The sequence below is a fragment of the Triturus cristatus genome, chromosome 8 (assembly GCF_964204655.1).
Source record: "Triturus cristatus chromosome 8, aTriCri1.1, whole genome shotgun sequence".
NCBI lineage: Eukaryota > Metazoa > Chordata > Amphibia > Caudata > Salamandridae > Triturus > Triturus cristatus.
The window spans coordinates 1,422,150,676-1,422,162,805 of record NC_140591.1 but is presented as its reverse complement, the minus strand read 5'-3'; the positions used below and the strand labels follow the sequence as shown (position 1 = coordinate 1,422,162,805).

The 12,130-nt window shown below is 42.8% G+C and overlaps 1 protein-coding gene across 21 annotated transcripts in view; it reads right to left on the bottom strand.

The window, feature by feature from the left end:
- SYTL2 (synaptotagmin like 2) overlaps positions 1-12,130 on the bottom strand; it is a 462,890-nt gene that overhangs the window by 93,886 nt on the left and 356,874 nt on the right. The window lies entirely within an intron of this gene.

The window sequence follows — 12,130 nt, the reverse complement described above, 5'->3', positions numbered from 1 at the left end:
TTTCAGATTTCCGTCTACATTTTCCTCCCACGTTCACAAAGATTTATTTTACTTGAACATAACATTTATATATTTAGGTAGCTGTGCCACCAATAGCAATGGGTTGAATACTTGAAGTAATAAATAAAAGATTTATAAAGCTCATGGCTACCCAAGAGTGTCCCAGCACCAGGACTACGTGCACAGGTCATTCCTATACATCTGAATTACTGAAAAGCTGTTAGGAAGAGCAAGGTTTTGAGGTGGTGCCTAAAGTGATTTTCGTCCCTTAGCGCCCCCAAGTCTAGCGGGAGGGCATTCCAGGCCCAAGTCACAAGATAGGAGAAGGACAAACCACCCCATTTCTTTCTCCTTATGCTTGGTACTTTGGCCAGCCCTGCACCAGATGAGCAGAGAGTTCTTACAGGTAGATAATGGGCGATTCTTGCAGGAAGATACCTCGGTGGTGACTCGGTGGGCAAGCGTTGAACCTTTATTCAGAAGTCTCTCCTCGATGGGCAACCAATGAGGTTTCTTTAGATAAGGGCGAATGTGTTTCTGCCTAGGAACTTTTAACAATAGCCGTACAGCCTCGTTGTGGACCAGCTGTAACCTCCTCAACAAGTAGGCAGATAGTACCAAATAGATGGCGTTGGCATAAACAAGACGAAAGGTAATGAGAGCGTGTATAACTGTTTTTGAGCCTGCACAGGGATCAATTGCAAACATTGTTTTACCGACTTTGATAGCAAAAAACAGGAGCCCACAACGATAATATTGAAGAGAATATTAAAGACAAAATCGGACCATGGGGCGAGGTAAGGAGATTAGTAAAAATCCTGCAAAATTGTGAGATCCTTCTTGAACTTTAAGGAGCTCGATTTGATACCTCAAATCTGAATCAACGCCACTTACTTAAGAAATTGTTTTTCACAGAATTTTGGGAGGTGTGTGTAGGTAAATTAGAAATGACATTCACATCACTTAACTCACCAAAAAGCAGGTAGAGTTTACAGAACGAAACAGTCATACATCGTTCAGTAGGATGCAGAAGACCCTTTATCTCTAGGAGAGACCACTATATTTACTACAGGTGTAGGGACCCTTCTTTAGAACTGTGTCTCTGATAATAGGTCTAATTTTTTCCGTAGGTATTATCCACAGACGGAGGATAGTACCAGGTGAGAGCCTTAGGCCTCACGTTTGAACAGAGAATTAAGGTGTAATTCTTCGTGCAGGGACACGCATCTAGCCCTGAAGAAGGACCCAGATCCGTTGGGACTCATGGTGCATGCCGAAAAATGTTGGCACCCTAGAAAGCAAGGTCAAATGAGGAGTAGAATTTTAACTATAACCTTGTACTATATCTTTTTTACCATATCCTCAATACCCTACCAACAAAGAATTTCACTTGGGGTATACTGCAAGGTATTTTTACAGAAAACCCTCACTAATATTTTCCTTCTGGATCCCTGCATTGCCCAGTTTGGTTTTATCTACGAACTCCCCAAAAATCAGTTTTTGGTCGAGTCCACGCTGGTGGTACCTCCCTACCTGGGTGCGGATAGGCGCCGATGATGAAGCATGTCGCAAGAAGTGAGTGAGGCATCTACTCCAATATCTTTTGATACCCTGGGTAGAAAGTAGAATAGTGGCCTATTTTGGGACTCCTTGCCCTCTCCCCCCCCCCCATCTAGTTGCCCTTATGTGAGCAAGAAAAGAAATTAGTCTTATTTATTTATATAAAGTTTTATATAGCATGGACAAGACCCAGGCGGGTATCATAGCGTTTTACAAATGATCAGGGACCAAAACATCCTGTTAACACTCTCAGCACATATACAGCTCATCTGCCTAGCGATATGCTCTCTTCTTGACCTCTACCAGTGTATGCCAATCTGGACTTCCTTGATGTAGCCTAGGCAATGTCTTGTACCATGGTTGTTGCTATTTCCTTTTGCTTCATTCGTACTTGTCGGTCACTCACTTTAGGGGGCAGAGTCTGGTGCTGTACAAGCTTTCTCTGTTTCTGCTAATGTTTGTTTTCTCCCTTAAGTTGTACCCATGTTGCCTATTCCCTCTCATTGCAATATCCTATTTATCACGGCAAAATGTTCACATGATTTCTTCTATTCTGAACTTTTATAAACATCTTGCTGAGCCTTGTAAAGCACTCTGATATCCTAACGGCTCATGTTCGCGCTCTATAAAACACTAAATAAATAAAAGAGTTAGCCCAGTAGGTCAGGAGAAACAACAGTGATAAGCAAGATACTGGTGTAAAAAGAGGAACAACGTATCATGACATTACAAAAGGATATAGATTGTATTGTAATTGCATTTACAAAGCGCTTACCACCCCTGATGAGGCGTTGAAGCGCTTTTCCGGCGAGTAGCACGCTACTCCGGTACCCATAAAGGATTAGTGTTGAATTAGTATAGTGAAATATGAAGTCATTTGAGTGGTGGATATGTTATTCAATTATTTAGATAGAGTAGGGTAGGCGGCGGGATAGAAGAGGGAAAGAGGTTTGTATTTATATAGCTCTTGCTACCCCTGATGGGGTTTTGAAGCGCTTTTTTGGCGCGTAGCACGCTACTCCGGAAAACATAAGGATTAGTGTTGAATTAGTATAGTGAAATATGAAATCAATTTGAGTGGTGGATATGTTAGCCAGTTATTTTGATTGAGAAGGGTTGGGGAGGGGTAGAAAAGAGAAAAAGGTTTGCATTTATATTGCGCTTGTGACCCTGGGGTGTTGAAGCACTTTATTGGCAGTAGTACACTACTCTGGAACCCATAAAGGATCAGTGGTGAATTAGTACAGTGGAATATGAAATTTGAGAAGTGAACAGGTTAGTCTGTTATTTTCATCGAAAAGTATAGTGGAGGGATAGAAGAGTGAAGGATTTAGATATTCTTTTGGGGGCGGTCATAGCAGTAGGAGGAGGCTTTTGGATGAGTAAAAAGGGTTTGTGGAGGGGAAAAGTCAGAGGGAAGAGTTTAGAAAGGTTTGCTTTGGGGGATCGGTATTGTAAAAGAGGTGTCAGATGACGCAAAGAGGGGTAGAGAGGGGGAGAGTCTGGAAAGGGTTATTTTGGGGATCATAGTAGTGGTATGGGGATTGGGATAAATGAGAGGTGATTTAGAGGATATATTGATAGATGCATAGGGTGAGAAATAGGGTAGTGCATTGGAAAGAGTAGTAGAAAGAAGTTTGAGATGAGTCAGAAAGTTGGGCTAGAAGATATATTGAGAGAAGTATAGGCTGAGAAATAGGGTAGTGCATTGGAAATGCTAAATTAGAAGAAAGTGATAAATATATAGATCCATAAGTACATTGGAAGTATATAGATGCATAAAGGAGGCAAGTATATGTAGATTAAAGATATTGATAGAGGTACAGGATGAGAAATAGGGTAGTACATTGGATATGCTTTTTCAAGAGAAAAGTAACAAACACACAGATCCAAGTACATGGAAGGTACATAAATCCACAATGGAAGCAAGTACATGTAGACCAAAGATGCAGCAGATAAACTCCGGTTTTCAAGTGTTATTGTACTTTAAAAAATTGTTAACATTATTTTACATGTTTCTACAAAGCAATACACAAAGATAGGTACATATCTATAGTGAAAATAAATGCTTATATACAGGGGGGTATGCTGTAAATTTCCGTTTGTGTATGGTGCTTATGTGGGGAAGAGCCAATTCTTGCGTAGTTTTCTGAAGATAAGGTGGCTGCCCGTGGATCTTATGTTGGGGGGTAAAGAGTTCCATAGTTTGGCTGCTTGAACAGAGAAGGATGTGCCACCCATGTTTTTTTCCTTGTATCTTGGGATTCTGAGGCAAGGTGCCCCTTTAGAGTGGAGGTTCCTTTGTTGAATGTGTTTTGTGATTTTATTCCTGATGAAGAGCGGTCCCATTCCATGTATTGCTTTGTGGGTGATACAAAGCAGCTTGAATGTGGATCTTCAGGCAACCGGTAACCAATGCAGAGACCTTTTAGGTTTCATGGGTGTGAGAAGCTGGCTTTTAATGTAGTGTACCAAAACGAGGTACACTATATAGAAAGTCCAGACAACCCTTATTGGCTTATAGGGCTTATGTTAATAATCTCAAATGCTCTTTTGAGGTAGTGTGGGCGAGCAGTTTAGGCTCACCAGAGGGCAGTGACAAGCATCTGCTGTACAAAGAGTCAACAAATGTGAGACACTTGAAGAAACTCAAGAACAAGCTAAAAAAAATATAACAGGTAATTTTATATATTTAACACCAAGAACTTCGTAATTGGGTAAGTACTTTACGAGTTATCAATTTTTACAGCTAAGCAAAAATGTCACACAAATGCGTTTTTACACAGTAACGCTTTCATATGGGGGAAAAAACAAATACTGCATATAAGTATTTGCAATCGTATGTTGGGGACTTAACGTGCTAGGAGGGTCATGGTCAAAATTGCATGCGACACCGTAGGCAGGGGTGGGGGGGCCTAGAAACAGGCTGCAGAGGGGGACTTGGGAACAAGTCCAGGAGCTCCCAATGGTGGGCTTCATGAGGACCTGGGGAGCAGGGGCGAACAGTCTGTGGTCGTGGACCTGGGTCAGCAAGATCAGGTACAGTGGGTTTTGGTTGGCTGCTCCCATGCGTCAAATACACTCACAGCTCTCAGTCACAACGGCAGAGGGGGACAAAACAGGATAGCTGGACCACGCTTGGTGCTTGGTTCTGCAATGCGGACATCCCATGTCGGCTGGTCAGTCGATGCAGGGTTAGAGTCTGATTCAACTTCAAACAAGCTTTGGTTGCTGCAAGGGATCCGGTACCCCGGCCATTGGGCAGGGTGGATCCTGGGGGTGCTGGTGTCTCCAAACTTGGTGGGGAGACAGATCTGACCTCTGGGAGCAGGTGACCTCCTCCTGGACGATTGCTGCTTCAGTAGGCAGGGTGCAAAATGAATAATTGATGGACAGAATGCGGACCCAGCCATATGCAAATGAGTCTTGACCCTGCGCCCAATGGGAACAGTCCAGCCTGAACTGCCAAGCAGGGTGGTCAGCAGTTCTGTGGACTTGGGGTTGCTGTCGATGCCAGCAGTTTGTAGGGAAATGGCCCCTCCACTTCAAGGGAGATGGTGGCTTGTTTTGGAAGTGCTGGCAGCCGCCCAATGCTTTTGGAGGATGCACAGCTGCATGACAAGTCGGGTTGCCGTGATTGTTGGGACAGGAGCAAGCAAGGTTTGGCGCCAAAAGTCCACAGTTCTCACTTTAACTAACTTTGGCAGCAGAGGCTTTGAAGCGCTGGCCTTGGTATACCAGTCGGCCAGCACACTAAGAGGATGGTAGGTTTTCAGGGGGCACCACTAATGTGCCCTCTGGGTGCATAAATTATTACATCCACTACTGGCATCAGTATGGATTTATTAAGACAAGGTGTTTGAGACCAAACACCATAGGTTTCAGTAAAGCCATCATGTAGCTGGGGAATTCATAATGACCATTGCCCAGTACATGTACTTAAGATGGCTTCCCTGTTCACTTGTACTATCTAGCAATTGAACTGGACAGCACAGAGGCAGATCTGCTCATGCAGATATGTCCTCACAGGTGATATGATGCACCCCGCCTTAGGGCTATAAGGCCTGATGTAGGGGTTACTTACATATATTGCATGCAGTATCTGTGTGCATGGCACACAGGCTGTGTGCCATGTAATGTTTTCACATTTGTATGCAGCATTTTACGAACCCTGCAATGGCAGCCTGCATGAGTTTGATGGGTGGCACAATGCATGCTGTAGGCCTTAGGAACTCTTGTTAGTACCCATGCCTTAGGTACTAGAGGTACCATTTACTAGGGGGCATACAAAGATGATAAAGATCTTGCCAACTGGACAACAACTGAGCAGTTACCTTGTTTTAGGGAAAGAGCATCGGCACCGGGTGCCTGGCTAGCAGAAGCCCAGTGCACTTCAGTCAAAATTTCATCAAATACCAGGCAAAACATGGGGGTGACCATGTCAGAAAGGGGCACTTTCCCTCACAAACCTTTCATTTGCATCAGCCATCTGAGATGCCTTTGGTTAGTTTGTACGAGGAAGTGAATACCAAACAGCTATGGTCTCAGCTTCTTTAGGGACCAAACCACAGTCAAGGCTTCCTTCTCAATGGCTGTCCTCTGGGAATGAGCAAATATGAACAAAGAAATATTGAGGTTGAGTGAAGTCATAGGTCATAGACTAAGTCAAAGTCATAGGATCAAGTGCGAAGTACATTGTAGTAGCCACTTAGGGCAAGGCAGTCCCTTTGAGGAGGAGCGAAACCCGCTTGTAGTGGAAAAAACAACAGATGGTACCTAGGTATATTCAAATCAGAGTGTGTTCATCAATAGAGCTTTCACTTCTTGTTTGAAAGATGCCGTGAGGGAATCAGTCTGATTTCTGGAGCCAAGTAGTTCCACATTCTCGGGGTAATACCAGTGAACGCTCGATTATAGGTTTTTCCTTGAAACTTTAGCAGTTTTAGCAGCAGGGTGTTGGAATTCCTAGAAGATCTGCTACCATCAGAAAGTTCCACTTTTTAAGATAGGTACAAAGGGGTGTTATGGTGAAGGGCCTTGTGTGTCATTCATGCAATTTTAAGATGAATCCTAGCCTCAAACAGAAGCCAATTTAGGAATTTCAGGTCCGGTGTGATGTGGTTATTTCTTCTGGATCCCGTGACGAGCCAAGCAGCTGAGTGTAGGGCTACCCTGAGCGGTGCCAACTTGTAGCTGGGTAGCCCACAGAGTGTTGCGCTACCATATTCAACCTGGAAATTACTAGCGCTTGAACAGCAGGCTTGAAGTCATCAGGGGGAAGGAAGGGTTTTATCTTTATTAGGATACTTATGTGGAAGCTAGCTCCTTTGGTGGCTGAGCTAATGTTCTCCTGCATACTCAAGTTCTTATCAAGTATTATTCCAAGAGACCTTGCGGAGTCAATGTGTGAAGTACAGTCGAGAGCGGTTAGGTGTTTCATGTATTTTATGTGTTTAGGTGGCATGATAAGGAGGAATTCCGTTTTGGATGAGTTTATCTTGAGATGTTGGGAGGACAGCCAGTGTTGTGTTTTGAGTAGGGTTCAGTTGAGTGATTTGATGTCTTCCGGGGAGGAGATTTTCAGGTAAAGTTGGTTGTCATTCGCATACATGTTATATTGGATGTTGGATGAATTGAGCATTTCCGTTAGAGGCTCAATGAACAAGTTGGAGAGCGTGGATGGGTGCAGATCTCTGGGGGACGCCCAGTGTGGATGGCTTAGAGTTGGAGAGGGTTTGATGGACTTTAAATCTTTGCGCTCTGTTATTAAGAAAAGAGGCAAACCAGTTTAGCACTGAACCGGACAGACCCATCCTTTGTTCCCAAAAGTCCAGGAGGTTGTCATGTATGACCATATCAAAGGCTGAAGAGAGGTCAAGGAGGATAAGATGGCAGGCTTTGTTCCGATCTAGCATTCTTAGAGCGCCATCTACTATGTAAGAGCAGTTTCAGCTCCATGGCCCTGACAAAAACTGATCAATGTGGTTACATAGTTGAACATGTACACATTTTTCTAGGAGCATCGATAGAGTTGGAAAGCTAGTGATTCAACGGAAGTTATTAAGGTCCTCTTGATCCGCGCTGTTTTTTTTTTGAGAATGGGTGTAACTTGCCCTGACTTTAGACAATCCGGGATCATACCGTGATGTAAGCAGACATTTACTATTTTAGTCCAGAGAGGGACTAAGGACCATTTTATCTCATTGCATTGAAGACACTTGAGGGTAAGGGGGTCAATGAAGTGCTTTTAGGGTTTCAAAGTTGTAAGCAGGTTGAGTATAGAGAATTCGTCAAAGGGAGAGAATTGCCTACAGAAAGCGGTATTTTTGGGTGAGAAACTTGTAGCAGGCAGAGGGAATGTAGGGTTAGTAGGGACTGGGACACTCAGTTGGTTGCATTGCATTGTTCGGAGATCAGTTTCAATCTTAATTGTCTTTTCAAGGAAGAAATGGTGAACTCTGCACAAGTTGACTGTGTACTGGACTGTGGTGGCGGGAGAGTGGGATGATGGTTGGGTAGGAGTTTGATGAATTCAAAAAGTTTTTTAAGTCGGTTTCTGGCATTATCTAGTTGGCTTCTGAAGAAGTTCAATTTCGCCCTCCTACTATGTTTGCTGTACGTGCTTCTTCTAGATCTCAGGAGCATGAGGTGTTCAAGGGACGGGGAGACTCTCTAGGATCGTTCGGCTAGTCTCAGATAGCATCTCTCTGAATTTAAACTATTGTTTAACCAAGGTTTGGAGTCACTCGAGGACTTTCTTTTCAGTTGTAAGGGGACAAATAAATCTATAATACTCAATATTGAGTTGTAGTAATACTACGTGAGGTCCTGTACCTCAGACATGTCAATAGGTGGCAGCAAGGTATTCTTGCTGAGGGATATCAGTTCATTCATTTTTGTGTTTCGCAGAGATTGTTTCCAGTGCCTGGGATTCTTGGCTTGTAATCTTTTCTTAGACCAAGTTTCAATGATGTGGAAGGAGATATAATGATGATCAGACCGGTCACAGGGGGCGATCGAGTCCAGTTGAATGGCAGTGGGTTTGGCTATAATAAGGTCCAGGATCGAGCCCAGAATGTGAGTGGGGCTATCGCAGATTTGAATTAGCCTAAGGTCGGTTATGCAGGTTTCGAAAGTGTTGGCTGCCGGGTCCTTCAAGTCATTCTAGTGAAGGCTGAAGTCTCCGAGAAAGATTTGGGGCCAATGTTGCCCCACATTGGAAGAAATGATTTCCATGATTTGTTCCACGAAGGAACAAGTCTACCGGTGGATGGTAAAACATGTGCAGTTTGCAAAATGGCCTGCCGTTGCTAGTGAGATCAATGCACAGGTATTCGCAAGAGGGGACAGCATCTGTGTGTGAAGGTTTCACATTTAGGCTATTAGGTATATACAGGCGATACCTCCACCAGGTCTGTCCGCTCAGTCCAGCCTGATAATGTTATGGTTTGGAGGGCCTAGAATGTCAAGGACTGGACCAGAGGACTCCTTTAGCTAGGTTTCTGTAAGTATGAGGATGTCCAGATCCTGAGCCAGAATGAGTTCAGCAATGTCTGTGGCATTTTTCACAGCTGATGTACAATTGATGAGCATGCACTTCAGCTGTGGAATGGTGCCAGAGGAGGTGGGCTGTGTGAAGGGAACTTGGAGATGTTTACAGCATTAGCATTGTGTCTGGGTCTTCTGAGTAGGTTGGGAGGAATGGCTTGAATGTGTTCCTGGTGATCTGGCTTAACCATGAGAGAAGCATTATATGAACGGAGGAAAATGTCGATGTCCTTTACTGAGAAGGAATTCTTGGATCTACAGGGAGCTTTCAGGAAGGTTATGGTTCTCAAGCGGAGGGACGCATAGGCCTGAGATAGACACTTGACTGATGGGGGTGATGACAGCTTGGTGTGGAAGATAGTATCTGGCGTAAGATTGGGACTGTAATTCCCTGACGTCCTGTCAGTTACTCCATCATTAGCCAGTTTTGATGTGATGATTATGAGCTTTTGTAAATTGGCCTGGAGTTATTGAAGAACTTGGTAGATATTATCTAGGGTGGATGAAGATACAGAGTGGTGAAGAGACTCCAAGGAGTGTGTAAGTGCTCCAATAGGATGTGGAAGCGATCAGGAATAGCTGGCCAGAGAGTTCCCGATAAGGGTTGGTAGAGAAGGAAATTTTACTCCGATTGGTAGGGGGCAAGGGAGAGCTCCTGAACTGATCTCCTAGGATCGATGGGTCGTAAGGGTATTGGAGTGGTTAGTGAATGGAGAATCGGACTTCAGGAAAGACCCCTCCTTGGCCAAGGGACCGGAGGTGGAGGTGGAGACAGTGGGATCAGGAAAGCCGGGGCCAACGCAGGGTAAGTAAGGTGTGGCTGAGAAGGAGGCATTGCTATGTATATGCGCGATCAGGGCATCACCACTCACCCAGAGTGACTCTGATCCCATCCGCAAAGAAGGTGTAATGGGAAAAAGGAGCTGCTGGAGGAGTTGGGGGGGGGGGGGGGGAGAGGGGAAGAGTGACTTGGGGGGGTGTTACAAATAATCCCATACTTCAAAGTGTCAGGATCCTAGTCAGTAATGCAGTTCTTGGTGATGTGGAAAAGTTCCTCAAAAGACCCTAGATGGCGGTCTGCAGCTTGAATGAAGATTATCCCAGTGTATTAAATGATGATTGTAGCATCAGCTTTGAAGGTAGATGAAGGGGCTACCAACAACCTAGTTCCATGTGTGAATGTTTTTGAGGAGGTGATCAGGCATTGCGAACGAAAAGCATTCCTCCATTTAGCTCTTTTTTTTGAGTAGGAGATGAGATCACAGATAGTCGATCCTTTATTTGATGAGAAGGAAGGGTCCAAAATAAGGTTTTCTGGGTAGGATTTGAGAATTCTGTTTGGTTTAGGTTTTCTAGCCAGCTTTCAAAATCAGCTCAGACGTTTTTTTAGGATAATTAGTGAAATTAGTTTTTTATCCACTCCCCACTCTGAGGGAAGAGGCCTCCTAACTTTGTTTGATGATGCGGCCATCAAGTATATTTTTAGGTCTTCTACGTAATGATGAATGGCTATCACACCACTTATACCAATGCACCCAGAAGTTTCATATCAGAAATTAACATGATTTGTGATTAAGTCAATTGTTGCTCCTCTCTATAGCCAAAGAGGGGGAACACTGAGGAGCCCTTTGGCACTATTTGAGAATAGTAACTCTTTTTTGTCTTACGTATATGTCTGTCTCTATTATGTTGGTCATAATTGTGATGTATTATATACTTACATTGTTGTTGAATATGAAATGCAGATTATTTTTGTGAACGATTGTTTTTTATATTGTGATTATTTTTTTATGAGATTGTATTTTATTGTATGTGTTTGGTAAATGATCAAATACAATATATATATATATATATAATTTTTAATAAAGTGTTGTGATAACATAGAACCATTGATCTAGTATTCAATTTCTCTATGAAATCATAAGTATCCACTAAAACTGAAATTATCAAGTTAAGGGAATCGCTTTTTCTTCTATGCTACACTTCAGCCGAAGGTTAGACTGTGATGGGCACAGCAGCCTTTTATTTTTACAACACACTTTGTTACACTTGCAAATGGGTGACCACTGTTACCAGAATAAGCTTAAAAATAGGATTGCAGGTCTCAAACTTCATTGGTCTAAAAACAGTCAAAGATTTGGAATTGATGCTGATAGAGATGTTCATACATATTATTCAATTTTTTGAAATGTATACTTTAAGATGGTGAATAGGAGTATGGAACATCTGCATCTTAGTCGTGGAGAAAATAGGAATGCTAAAATTAGTATTTTACATTAACTAAAGACAGTTTCTTAATGTCGATGTCTCAATACTTTCCCAAAGTGTGCAGAATGAGGAGAATGTGTTTTGCTGTCACTCAAAAAAGCCCAAAAGCTTTCCCTTGGTTATCTAGTTGTCCAGATGACGAAAGGCCTGGCGGATACAAAATTGTTTGGCATTCCATAGGGTAGCTTCCAACTAGGGAAATATGTAAATGATGGTTACACCTTCAACTGTCTCACACACACAATTAAAATATGAAGTAAATGGGTTGAAGGTGTGGAGATCATTCCTCCTACTCATGAAGAATAATCTCTTTGAGGTTACTAGGGGATCAAAATCATCAACAAGAAAGTGTATTAGAACAACAGGCATATAATGTTTGGAATGCAAACACTATAATTACTTTTGAATCTCTTAGGTTTAAATACCAGTTATCTGAACAAACACGATAAAGATACTAGGATCTATGAAAATAGTTTAAATTGTGTACCACAAGTATGAAAAAAGAAAATCCCAGAGGCACAAGATACATTAAGTCATTCAGTCTGTTCAAATCTGAGTCTGTCTCAATTAGAACAGTTTTTTAGATTCACTGCTCCCCAGCTAAGATGTTCAAACTATCCTTAATATAAACAGATTTACAGGGAAATAAGGGACCGGCAACTTTGGCTGTCTAATGTGAAATATGACACGAGTACAAGATCTCTGGAGTGACATATTTTCAAGACTGGAGATGGTTCGGATCAATTCTTGTACT